Source organism: Hirundo rustica, chromosome 2 (genome assembly GCF_015227805.2).
Source record: "Hirundo rustica isolate bHirRus1 chromosome 2, bHirRus1.pri.v3, whole genome shotgun sequence".
Lineage (NCBI taxonomy): Eukaryota > Metazoa > Chordata > Aves > Passeriformes > Hirundinidae > Hirundo > Hirundo rustica.
The window spans coordinates 14,069,605-14,083,196 of NC_053451.1; the positions used below are offsets into that span (position 1 = coordinate 14,069,605).

Below are 13,592 nucleotides of genomic sequence, written 5' to 3' on the forward strand. Positions count from 1 at the left end.
GGCATCCTGGGATATGCTTTCAAACTTCTGTATGGAGGGGGATATGTAAACAATATGCTTTGTAGGCAAATTTCCAGGAAAATACATTGAAATTTTTATTTTCACTTCAATTACTTTTCCTGGAATTTTCTTTCAGTGCAGTTGATATCTCTGTTGTCCAAACGAGCGGGAGCAAGGTGGATCTCGGGTGATAATCAGGCTCATCTGTCAGCACTGATACGAGAAAAATGGCAGGCCAGTTACAGCTGAGAGCACCAAACGTGGCTGGTAAAGGGCAACCAGCTCCTCAAACTTTGCTGAAAATTATGAGGCTTTGGGGTGGCACTTCAGGCTGCTGGTAGCTGGAAAACTGTTCTAACCCAGACTCCGAGGCTGAGGAGCTGTCACGTATGGTAAATCTCCGCAGAGACTGAAAATAAGCTGAGAATTAATGAGCTGCTAATTTCAAGACTGATGTATCTTGAATGTCTTCTTTTTTTCCCTGAGATTTTTTTCCTTATCCCTTCTCTCCCCCTTGCCAGTCTTACCCTTTCCTTTATACAAATTCCTTATCTCCCAAGCAGCCATTGCAGCACTTTTCTGTTCATGTGCCTGTGTGTATGTACAATAGAGCTTAACCTGAAAGGTACAAGGAGGAATTTTGGCATCTTAATCTACCAGCAAGTGACTGGTACAGCTGGAGGGCTGGGGGCCATAGCCCCAGTAAGCTATTCTGTGAGAAAATGGCATCAGCTTTGTCCATAAGAACACATTTCTTTTTAATTAGTGTCATTGAAATGCTGCTTTCTGACCATTTTAATGTTTCTGCTAGCTGCCAGTCTCTATTTGTTCACTATAGCTTCCCCCCAGATTCTTTATTACATCTTCCAGTCTTCTCTTTTAGGACGGTTTTTCTTCTTTTTCTAATTTTATGGTTTTACTTTTACCATTCTGTCTGCCCTCTACAAACCTTCTGCTCTGCTTTATCTAGGATTTTCAACTCTCATCCTACTCTCCAATACCAGCCTTCCCACCACCTAATTTTCCAAGATTATTCCTTCCTCCATCTGCATTGCTAATGTGAAATTCGCTACTTTAAATATGTCATTCTAATACATGAATAGCTAAATCTCTGAGCATGCACAAACTAGATGTCTTCAGAAAAATGAGGAGAATCAAATTCACTTGGCTGCTAATGTGACTGATAGCCCTGTTTTATCATCTACCCGATTTCTGCTTGCTACAAAACCTTAAAGGATTTTTTTACACCTTGTATGTATGTGTGCAACCGTAGGAGAGGAATTACAAACTTGCTAAAAACATACTAGTTCTTAAAAAAGTCTTGCAGGAAAAATCAATCTTTTTGAGGGGTGGGGGACAGAGCATGCTGGTAATGCCTATTTCTTTTTTGTAATCTCCACAGTGCTGTTACAGAAAGATTTAGAATTGTTTACAGTCCTTTTGGCTGGGTAGTGTAAGATGTGAGTACAGTAAAACAGTATTCTTTTTCCTCATTAAAGTATTATGGGTCCACTTTGACATAAAATCCATAAAACATATGGATTTGGGGAACTCTGAATCATTAATAACACAATGGGTTTTTTGTGAAATAAATATAAGGGAGAGATGAAGTGGAAATTAAATGTAATTGAAAAGGAAGTGAATTTTTGCTAAGATAATATACCTTACCAGTATGGTTTAGTCTACTGGTTTTAGGGAGGACTGAGAGGCTCTCAGGGTGTTGGAAACAAGGAAGCTGGATCTCCTTCTCATTGTCCCATGTGCCAGATCTTTCTTCTTCATTCCCGCTGCATCCCCTTCCAGATCCTGTGGGGTTTGTTCCAATTGGTGTCAGTTATAGAAATGTTTCCTCTTCTGATTTTTGCTACTTGGATGCTGAAAGGTAAGCCTGCTTGGTACAAAGATAAACAAAATCAATCACAGCATAGAAATGCTGTGTTCTCATTTTCTCTTTTCCAGCACTAGACAATGGTTTCTGTGTAGACTGGAACCACAAAATTGCATTGACAGTTTCTGAGGTGCTCTCGTCCTCTGGCACTGGTGGCTGGGAACACAGAGATTTCACAAGCAGATCTTCATTTCCACAAGTCATTTAAGTAGTCTGCTAAAATCTTTTATGTAAGTAGGTAATGGGATCTTTTTTGACCATTTGTCTTCTTGAGAGTTGCACTGCTGAACTCAAAGATTGGATGGATTTGTTGCTGGTATTTGTTGTTTCATTAATTTCCTTATTCCAACCCTTCTGAAAAGTCCAGTATTTCATATGTGTGTATTGCAAATTGCTGGGCAAGTGTTTTCTATTGACACCAAAACAGTGAAATGGCAGGTGAATTGTTTCACAGAGTAGATTACAGACTGGCAGCACTGTATGGAAGGCTGGCAGAGTTACAGAAGCAGCCAGCTGATCTTCACAGCATCATTTATCAGTAACAGATGGGATCAGGTTAAACTGGATACCTCAAACTGGTTTTGGTCAAGGTTATACCATGAATGAATACCAAATCATGAAGATAAAGGAATATTATATTACTAAAAAATACTTTCTTACTTGTGAAAAACATGCATTCTAATAGATATCTGAATATATGTTATATGTATATGAACATATATGTATATGAATATATCTATAATATATTAATACAAAGATTCACAGGTAAAGTATGCAACAAAAATTGTTGCTCTCTGTTGCTCTGCTGTCAAGACCATGACTAACAAAAACATACGGAAAAAAGCCCTCACAACCTGAGTAAAATTTATATTTTGACAAAATAATGCTCCTTGAAGCAGGTTTCATAAACCGATAAAGCAGATAAAGATGTGTGAATTTGATAATTACCTATTAAATCAAAAAATAAATGCCATAGGTTTGGGGGAACATTATGTTTGGTGTCATTGTCTGATAAATCTGGTTTAAAATGTAAAAGGATTTAAAGAGATCATTACTTAGGCTAGGATTAGTAGTAAATAAGCAAAAGCTTTTTTGCTAAAGCCCTGGGTGAACAATGGCACTTGAAAATGAAACTCTGGCAAGATGCCCATCTCCTCTGGGAAAAGATGGGAGAGCCAGCAGTTCCTCTTTGTAAGCAAACAGCCCACAGAACACCAGCACCTTCCTGGTGCATTAAGAGCATGTCAACAGGGCACACTTTTTGTGTGGTTTTGTGATTACCTGTTTAATCATAAGTGATGGTTAAATTCAGAGGCAAATACGGGGCTGCTGCGTTTTTTTCCAACTGCTCTTTGAGGGTCATATGTTTACATCTAAGTTCCTTTTTCCCTCATCTGTGTGTATTTGGTTTTGGTTTCTTAATTTCCTCTTCCAAATGTGTCTCGCAAGAATGAAAAATATTGAAATGAGACCACAGACTTTAAGACCTGATTTTTCTCCCACATGTTTTTAATTTTTTTAATATATGTCTTACTGGAACCAGACACATTCCAGCACAAACACACACACACAGGGCAGAATTTTCCTACTGCAGTAGTTCTGGCACAAGACACTTGCACAGCTCCTCATGATGATCTATCTGAGTGAATGGGGTGGAGAGGAGTCACATGTTAAAAAAAAAAAAAAAAGCCAAATTCAGCATTTTGAGTATGAAATATTTAATATTAGGAAAAATTCTCTACTGGGAGTCACAGGAAGAGGTTGTCCATAGGAGCTGTGGATGCTCCATCCCTGGAAGTGTTTAAGGCCAGGTTGGATGGAGCTCTGAGCAACCTGGTCTAGTGGAAGGTGCCTCGACCGTGGCAGGGGAATTGGAACTAGATGATCATTAAGGTCCCTTCCAACCCAAACCCTTTTATGATTGTATGAAATGGGAAAAAATGGATCATCCTGTGTTTTTTGGCAAAATGTACCTTGGATTGTTGCTTGCATCCATAAGTCCAAATTAGGTTTTTGTGCAGAAGTAAAATTTTAAGATCATATATTTAAGTTTTTGGTGAAAACAGCTAACAGGCCATTTGATCCACCCCTTTAAAAAGATCAGTGGCACCAGCATGTATAAACATGGCAACAGGTTCCTGGAATTCTTCCATATGGAATACAAGTAGCCCATTTCATAAAGTGTATATCACTGGCATTTAGACCCCATGAAATTAGAGACAACGCTTGCACCCATCATCTATTATTTATGCCTGGTACTATTTAAAAGAAAAACACATTTTCTTTTAAAAAGAGAACTTAGAGAACTTTAGAGAGCTTAAAGACCAGGTTCCTCAGGGAGCTGAACACAAGAGGAAGGAGCTCCAATACCCTGTAGCTCCTGCAGGTACCCGAGAGCCTGAGGAAATCAAAGGCACAAGGTTTTTGGCAGCCATGGCCATTGGGCCGGAGCAGACTAGAAACAGCAACAAGAGGAGTTCACTTCATCATCTCTAGGGATTGTAAGGCAGGGGGAGCTGGTTTATCCAAAGTTTAGGTCTGGCTATCCCATCGTGCAGGGAAAAGGACTGCTGGGTTGCTGTGCTCAGGCCAAGAGTGAGTCTGAGGGGAAGGACCCCCAGGGGCACAGGTCCCACACAGAGTGTGTCGGCAAAAACCTGTGGCTCTTCTCCGAGCAGGAGCTCTCTGGTTTCTTATCTGGGAAATTTCAGCCAGAGTTTTCAACCTTGTTTGGCTTTTCAAGAAAAAAAAGTGGGTTTGTTTCCACTTCCTGCAGGATTCTGAGCATCTGCTGGTGCTGTAGAATCACCTCTACAAGGGTAACCAAAGCTGTAATGCTTGGGATCTGTTTTGGGGAAAGGCTGCATTTATTTGTACATAGACAATGTTCTTGGGAAGCTCATGCTTGTGACTTGCATACAAAAGAGGGGATATGCCACCTTGGTGTAAAAGTGGCTTGTACTAAGCATTTGCAAGGGGCACATCAGCTCTGGGAGCTGCATCCAGGACCAGCAATTCCCTGTCCTCAGGGCCAAGTGATGCAGAACAGTTGTATTTGTGCTGCTCTGCCCCAGCCTCCCGCCGAGCCTGCAGACCGCTCCACTTGGCCACCCATGGTATCTCCACAGTGCTGAAACCTAATTATTTTCTGCAGGTTTCTCCTTGAGTTTACAGTGCCCGAAACACAGTGAGAATTGGGCTGTACCACGGATGTCTTCATAGTCCAAAACCGAGGCACTTCCTGGGAGCCACAGGACCTGCAAGGAGGCAGAAACACTTGGGACAGTGGTGAGAAAGTATGTTTGTTTCAGTGGGAATTTTCTGTACGTTGCTTAACCCTGATAGGGAGCAGAGTAGCAATCTATTTAGATTATCCTTACAGGAAAAAAAAAAAAAAAAAAAAAAAAAGCGCCCAACAATTTTAAATCTCCCTGAAGTCAAAATGCATCTTTTTCTGAATTCATAGTGACAGATGGGAGGCTGTGTTACCCTCCTGGCTGTGAGGGGGCCTCCAAGGGCATCCAGGCTCTGCAGTAATAAGGATCTGAGTAACCTCAGAGGATTGTCTGGCTCTGCATCTGCAATAATAGTCTGAATGCAACAGTGCTTTGGTCACCGTTGCTCCCATTTTTCCCCAAAATTGCTCCTATTTTAGGTTGACAATTTACAGACTTAAAGCACGCTGGCTTTGTAATGGATACATAGACTCCCCAAGCAGATAATGTTTTCAGATAGAAGATCTCAGCCCGTTTCTGAGCCCAATGCACCTGGGCGACAGCGGCGTGGCAATGCATAACAGTAGATTTTGGATTACCCTTAATAATTTCTTCTGTAACTGGGTGCTTTAGATATCCCAAACCAAGGAACAAGCACAGGGCTTTTTGCATTCCATGAAAACGGCTAGATCTCCTTTTTTTTGTGTATGTGTGTGGTATGTTTCTAGTTTCTAAGGAAAAAGTCAGTGGAATGCTGTTATTAGGCTCATGGAAACACATTTATATTTTCCACATGCATCTGGTCCTACGGATTAAGAGAAGGTTTTAACTTTTTTTTTTCTGTTAAATTCAAATAGTTAGCTGTTTGTTGTGTTGTTTGTTGGTGGGGTTTTTTTGTTGGGTTTTTTTTTTAATGGAACAGAATAATTTCTGTATTTATATTCTGCATTTCTGAAGCTTTTGGTGTTAAGTATGCGTTGTGTGTGTGTTTTACAATGACTGCCCCAACGCACACACTCCGCATATGTTTCCTCTCCTGATTTGAATAGAAATCTAACACTGCAAGTGAAGTACACTGAACTACTGTTTCACAAACTGTCATTTAAGTGATAGATGGTAAATTGGAATTTTGCCATGCAAATTAGTTAATGCTCAGATGAAGCCAGTGTTTAACTATTCAAATAAGATCTCAGTCTTGATCAGCTGTTTCAGCTTATATCTCCAGTGAAGCAGACAACTAGCTTTCAGCTGGAGCAGACAACTAGAACTCCACAAAACCATCAACTCTGCTCACTTAGAGTCATTTCAGTAGATCAAATGATGTTCAAACAGCACTGATCTGTAGCTATCAGCAGGAAACAGCCAAAGATGCTGTTTCTTCAGGCAAAAAATTGTGAGAGTTGGTAGTATTTTGAAGGGAAAATTTACATCTCTGTAATCCACTACATCCAGAAATGTAAAAATAACAGCAAACTCACAGTGTGACCTTTATTTTAACAAGAACATATGTAAAATTCACACAAAAAGAATAATATATTTAGAATCTTAGTGGGAGCCAGGAATAACTCCTATAGAAAAGTTCCCTAAGCCTACATTTTAAATGCATGTAACCTTTCTTTCAGCAGTTTGCTACTGCTTTTGTGCACAGGAGACCTTTGAAATCTGTGAGGAAGAAAGCCCCTTGGCTATACAAAATGCCCTGTCTTTACCTGAAAAAACTCCACTCTGTTTCACATTTATAGCACTTCATTTCAACTTATTTTTCTTGGATTCCTTAGGGAAATTTCAACCTGTCAAGTAACTGAGAAGGAGACCTCTGCAGAGCCAGTCCTGCTCCCTCACCAGGAGACTTGCAGCAGCCTTGCTTATCCCTGAGAGGTACTGAAGTCTTAATAAGGATGGGGGGAAGGAAAGCATCTGTCCCACTGCAGATCTTCCTCATGGCCCTTCACTGGAGTCTCCTGGAAAGAATTGCCACAGTCTTTTAGAGGTGAGGAATAGCTACAGCTGAATTTAGCTGTGCCTGGCTCCTCACAGTTATTCTCACCAGTTCCAGTGTTTGCCTTTCTCATGGGCCAGGGCTGGCCTTTTCCAGCTAAGGCACTTGATCCTGCAGTACAGGTGATAGTGATCTTGCTGGGAGTTCATAGCACGCTGCAAGTGATGATGGATGAGGGGAGTATAGCAAAAGTGTTGTGCTATTTCAAGAAAAGAGGGCACAGATAAAAGGGGTTTCTCTTTACTGCAAAAAAAATTTGAAATCTCATCACCTCTGCCTCCAAGAGTGTGAGTGCCGCTATGCATGTGACAGTAAGGGTGACATTTTGGCACCAATGCTGCTCTTTTCAGCCTCCTCAAAAAACATCCAAACTTTCTCTAGAGAGGTTTGTAGCACATAGCTTCTAAAATTTTGAAAATATTGTGCACAACAGAGACACACCTGGTCTTAAGTCCCTCAAGACAACATCTAAAATTTAGATGCCACAGAGTCTGGTGGGGACAGAAGGACCAGTGCCATCCACTCGTTCTTCCTGAGGTGATGTGTGTGCTGGCTGCCTCAGCTGCTGTCAGCAGGGACAAGCTAGACAAGTTTCTGAAGAAAGACAGAGTGGTGGATTTTCCAAAAGAATGAACCACTGAGGGAACAATGGCTTTAAAACTGTGAACTGGGTTTGAGATGTCTATGAGTGGGCAGAGAAGTGGGAGGAGGAAGCCAAAGAGTGGCAAGAAGCACCAGAAGAAAGGACCTACAGAGTGTGGGGTTACAAGAATCAGCTCCAAGTTTTGTAAGCCTCCAAGGGGAGGGAGGAGACAAAGCTAATGATGCTTGGAAAAGAACTTGATTTAAAAAGGAAGGCTGTTAGTTTATACAGTTAACAATCCTAGCAAAGTCCTTTGAACAATTCTTTTTTATGTAGTGTATATGTATGGAATGGGCCGTTTTCCTGTTCACTAATGTGTATTCTCATCACATCCCATTCTTTATAGGCGTTTTAACAGCATCTACTCTCTGAAGACATCTGCTGAAAGTGATGTAGGTACCCAAATCAGTTTGGGCTAGCCTGGCATTTCTCCCAGTGTTCTGACTCAAAGATGAAATGTGCTGCTATCATTTACAAGATGTTCACAAAGCCACTCTGCACAAGAGGAGACTGCACAACGTGCTACCATTCGAAATCTATTTATAGTGTTTTTCCCCATTAAAACAACAAACCTTGGCAGCTACCATCTACTCTTTTCTGTTTTGCAGCCAGCCAATTATATCACTTAGAATGCACTTAATTAACAAGTATGCAAGTTCAAGGCACTGCCTTTGTGTGTAGTTGTAGTTGTGCCTCAGGAAAAAGTTACTTTTGTCTTCCCTTCCGTGTGTTTATTTCCTCCACTGTTTTTGTTAATTCTTCCTCCATGCAGTAACTTCCTCGTAAACATTATTTTAGCAGTGACCTCAGAGTATTCTGAGTGCCTTCTAAAAGTCAGATATTAAAATAATTCAGTTGCCTCAATCTCTTAGTGTGACCTTCAGTCACAAGAATAGCTCCGATGGTTTGAGTGGGAAGATCTGCAAGAGTGAAAATTGCTCCAGTGAATCTGGGCCTGACAAACCATATTCTGTTTTTGTGGATTACCAGATGGAAGAGCTCCTGTAAGGCCAGCAGTCATGATGGGAGACATGCTGGCTGTAGAGGGGAAGGAAACAATGGGATGGCCTTGGGCATGGTCTAACTATCCCAGCACAACCAAATGACCTTGCAGAGCATTTATGATGCACTGAGCCCATAGCAGCAGCCTGGTTTCTTTGTTCTCAAACTATAACTGCTCTTGCTGGTGGGGTGTGTCACCCTCTAAAGCTCAGTAAAGAGGAGGCTCACTGGGATTTAGGTATTTAGGTGGCTCTGCCCACAAATACACACAGAAACACACCAACACCTAGTGAAATGTGTTAGAATTGGTGCCTGACATAGTTAGTCACAATGTTTACAGAAACTAGGCTGTGATGATTCAGGATTGTGATGCAAATATCACAGTTTCAGGGTGGCTCTAGATGAAAGGCTTTCCCATTATAATGTTTTTTCTCTCTAGTGATAAATTTCTTATGGCATTGACATTTTTATGCTTAACAAAGTGAGTGCCACAAAGCGCAAGTTTGGAACTTCATTTTCCTGTAGTTTCAGTAAAAGCAAGACCATAGATTGTGAAGAACAAAGCACAGATACATCTAATGAGTGTTAACAAAATTTAGGATAACAATGAAAGTTTCAATTTCGTATGATTCAATATGATTTATTGAATCAATGGGTTTAAGATTTTGCATTGAGTCCTACAGATAAAATAAATTAATATAGGCCTTCAGGTTTGCTCTTTATCTAATCTGTTTTACAAAAATACTTTTTTTTTTCCTCTCAAAATGTTTGTAAATATATGCTTTCCTGCTCCACTCTCTTGTCTGACACATCTGACATCCATGTCATGTGAGATTTCAATTTTGCCGTGGGAATTAGGCTTTTAACTTTGCTTGAGTATGCTCAAGACTTTTTGATTTAAACCAATTCTCTTGCCTCTAAATAAGATTTAAGTATTAAACACTCTTAATGAAAACTGTCTTTTCCACAGGGGGTCCCTGGCCAACTTTTTCTTTATTCCTGTTCAGATTATATCACAGTTGCCCCAGGCCCCGTCTGGTGACTGCCATAGGAAAATATGATAACAGTAATAAATTTCAGCTATGCATTCAATTCCCCATGAAACCTTTCATTAGTCTCTCTCCCTGCTGTAGGACTGCAATGGGAATGTTAGAGTGAGAGCTGCCAGGAGGAGCAGAAACTAAAGTCTTGGCAAGAACCACAGAAGTGCTTGACTGTGGATGATGGCTGGGATGAGGGCATGGGGGCTGGCAGTGGTGCTGCATCCATGGGGTTTGCTTTGCACTTACTCCCGCCCAAGACCATGGACACACAGTCCGACCCTCATGGTTTTGTCTTCTTCCCCTCTGCCTCACAGCTGTCAGTACAATATTCACCGATTCCAGGCAGTCACAGAATGGGCAAGGCTGGAAGGGAGCACTCTCCAGCTTCCTTGCTCAAGCAGGATTATCCTAGAGCTCGTTGCACAGGACTGTGATCAATGGTTCTTGAATATTTCCAGTGAGGGAGACTCCACACCCTCTCTGGACAACCTGTTCCAGTGCTCAGTCACTGCACAGTGAAGAGAGTCTTCCTCATGTTCAGGTGGAACTTCCTGGGCATCATTTCCTGTCCACGGCCCGGCACCACCAAGCAGAGCCTGGCTCCATCCTCTTGACACCCTGATACCTTCAGATACGGGTACCTCCTTTTGTGCTGCTCATTTTCTTCAGCTAATATGCCCTAGGAAAGAGAGTTGGAGAATCTTATTTTTATGAAAGATGTTAACAACAATGTTAAAGACACCACTGAGCTTTCAGATGAAAAGTATAAGCTGCATGAAAAGTACATGCAGAAAACAATTCAGGTGCTGGTTTCTTTCTTTGTTCATGACACCTTTCTTCTGCCTTCAGCAGCAAGAGCACTCTGCAGTGTGAAGTTTTCCTTTGTTTGTGGCTGCCTTCTGTACCATTTTTCTTCCGTGTTTCCATAACCAAGCAGAACAAATATGCTTACAAGTAAAGGAGGGAAATAGACTGGATGGTTTGGTCTTAAGTTTAATGTTTTCAGAAGTCCAAATATCATAAACAGTGCAATTTTTGGATAAAATTTGACTTTATTTCATTAAAAGGTTCAATCAATTGATTTAGGGTAACTTCTTCTATACTTGCTTTAGAGGTATTTCCTCAACAGATGGACATGACACTTTTCCATTTTATCTAATGTTTCTCATGAATACTGTAATAGTTTGATCAATTGTCACTAGAAATAACTTTGAATTTTCTCATTACTGAAAGACATTAAGATGTCAAGATATGATTTACTAAGGCAAGTGTCTTTTATGTCAACTATTTTTCAGAAATCCTGTGACTAGTTTGAATTTCCATTTCCCTAGCATTTATCTATGTGTGTAGTGAAACAAAGAAAGAATTGACTAACACACTGAAAGCATTAAACATTTGAACCTACCCTGCTAGAGAAATACAACAGCAGCACAGTACTCCCTCCACATGAAACCGAAGCAACCACCTGAAAGAGAAGGAGAGAAGAGCTTAGGCTATTAGCACAGTCTTTAAAACCATTTTGTCAGCAAAATACTCTTCTTCAATTTGACTGCAAAGATAAGGAGTGACATGGAAGTGGGAAAATTAGAATATTCAGATGTCTTGAAATTCTGAAACTACGCAATGTATTTCTTCTGGTCTTTTGCATCTGACATAACTTCTTTTTGACTTCCACACAACAGGAATTTCCCCTTATACAGCTTGATTAATAAAAGTGCAGTGAATGGCTATGTAAGAGTCAAACCATACCCATGGGTTAGCACACATCATACGTCCATTCCTCTGGAATGGCTATAAGGCAGATTCCTCATGCTGCTCTTTGCTGGAGGAGGGCTCTGAAAGATGAGGCTTGTGGCCACTGGTGTGCATACCGCATCAGGTGCACGATACTTAGCTGAGTTCACACAAGTGAAAGGCAGTGGTGTGGCAGGAGCCAGGTGGGATTGGTGTAATTCGTTTCAACAAATGTCTCTGAGGGGAAAAAAGTTTAAATGAGAGAGTTATCTCTCATTGTAAACTCAGACCTCAATATCTGCAAAATCTCTTGCTGATTTGCAAACCAAGCACACTCTGTTGCTTGACAGTCTGGTGTGTTCCAGTGGGCACCTTCTTCAACCTCACAACCATGAAGCAGTTCTGCTTGGTGGCCTGGAAGAGGCATCCCTCCTGTCTGGGCATGTGTGGAGAGCTGCTCTGCCAGTGGCAGTGCTGGCCGACCCTTCTGGAAGGGGACTTGGTGATCTCAGTCACTGGGCAAGACAGAGGTGACTGTGGCAGTAATAAAGAGAAGAGTTGTGCTCCCGGCACCCAAAGGTATTTTATCAGGGAGGTTTCATTTAAGAAACAGGCAGGCTGGTGTGTAGTGGGATGATGCACTCCTGTGAAACCAATAAACAGAATAACAGATTTTCTGTTCAGGGTGATTTTCAGAAAGAGGAACTCAAGTGCTGTGAGTTTTATAAGACTATTTAGCAATTAACTCAGCAATGGCTTTTCATAGCTGCCTCTGTGACTTGCATATCTGCTTTATTTCACCAGCCAAAGCATTTAAGTCTAAAACCACAGGCAGAACCTTTAGAACCTGAGCAAAGCATTATTTAAAATCATGTAACATCTTCCCAGTTGAAAAATAAACTTAAGATTAATAAGGAAGCCAACTTTTTCACCAAAATATAAAGTAACTATAATAGCACAGAAACCTCCTAAAACATTGTACCCTTAATTGGGTTGCAGGTGTACCTCAATGACTAATGGATTGCTCTGGACGCTGCTTTCATAGAAAGTTTTCCCTATGGCTGGTGGAGAAAATGGCTTTTTGTCCCTAGTCTCTCTTTTGGTGAGACTGCACAGCCACATGTGCAAATAGACACATAAACCAAGGCGGAAATAGTAACTGAATGATGAAAGGGTATGCCACAGTGCCATGCATCCACAGAAGAAAGGCTGGGCCAGACCTTTGCTCTCTGACATGCAGGCAGAATTAGCAATTGGGACAAATTAATGTTTCCATCTGAAACAAAACTGGACATGAAAGACACTTTCAGTTTTCTCCTGTCCATCAAATTCTCACCCAGGAAGGGTGACTGCAGGGTTTGTCATGGAGCAACACTTACTGTTCAGCATGGAGAGAGGACATTTGTGGCTTACTTGGAGCTGCACAAATTGACCTGCCGAATGAGCACCTGGGATAGTGAATGTCTTAATATGTTTCACTTGCTTTTTATTTTCTCCTTGACACTCAACTTTTTTTTCACATAAATACCACATAGAAAATAAAAGCTCTCATTTTACATAATTTTAGTGTTAATGTGGCCCAGAACAATTATTTTGTAATGTACATTTCAAAGCATTTAAACAGTCTGAAATACTTTGATGACTCTCTGGATATATTTAGTTTGCCTGAAATATAGCCAAATGAACAATTGAGACATATTTGGGGGAAAAGTCAGCTATTAAAATAAAATTAGAGTGTTATCATAGTTAAATATGGAAGAGACTTGCAGAATATCAAATCAATGCATAGACTTCATATATTGTTCATGAGGAGCTTTCTGTGCTGTAAAACTGCAGAACAGTGAGTTAGTCACCTAGAGAATTTAATGGGAAATACTGCTCTTGGGTAGGACATAATTAATGCACTGGCTTTTCTTCCCCTTACGCCCTTGGAATATCCCCCAGAGGTTGGGTGAAAGTCTCTCCTTTCTAAAACCAGTGAGGAATTAGGACTATATTGTGAAACACGGGTGTGGGTGCTCTCTTTGTATGGTCTCTGGCTGATAAGGACACTCGAGATGCTGTTCAG

General features: G+C 40.9%; 1 long non-coding RNA gene across 2 annotated transcripts; it reads left to right on the forward strand.

Annotated features, from left to right (window-relative positions):
• The first annotated feature begins 250 nt into the window (after nt 1–250).
• Nucleotides 251–9,444, forward strand: LOC120749101 (uncharacterized). Of its 2 annotated transcripts, XR_005699532.2 has the most exons (5): nt 251–392; nt 1,960–2,118; nt 5,043–5,184; nt 6,882–7,093; nt 8,092–9,444. It is a non-coding gene; the product is annotated as an uncharacterized LOC120749101 (long non-coding RNA). The 2 variants fall into 2 exon arrangements; XR_005699533.2 differs by lacking the exon at nt 1,960–2,118.
• Nucleotides 9,445–13,592: the final 4,148 nt, after the last annotated feature.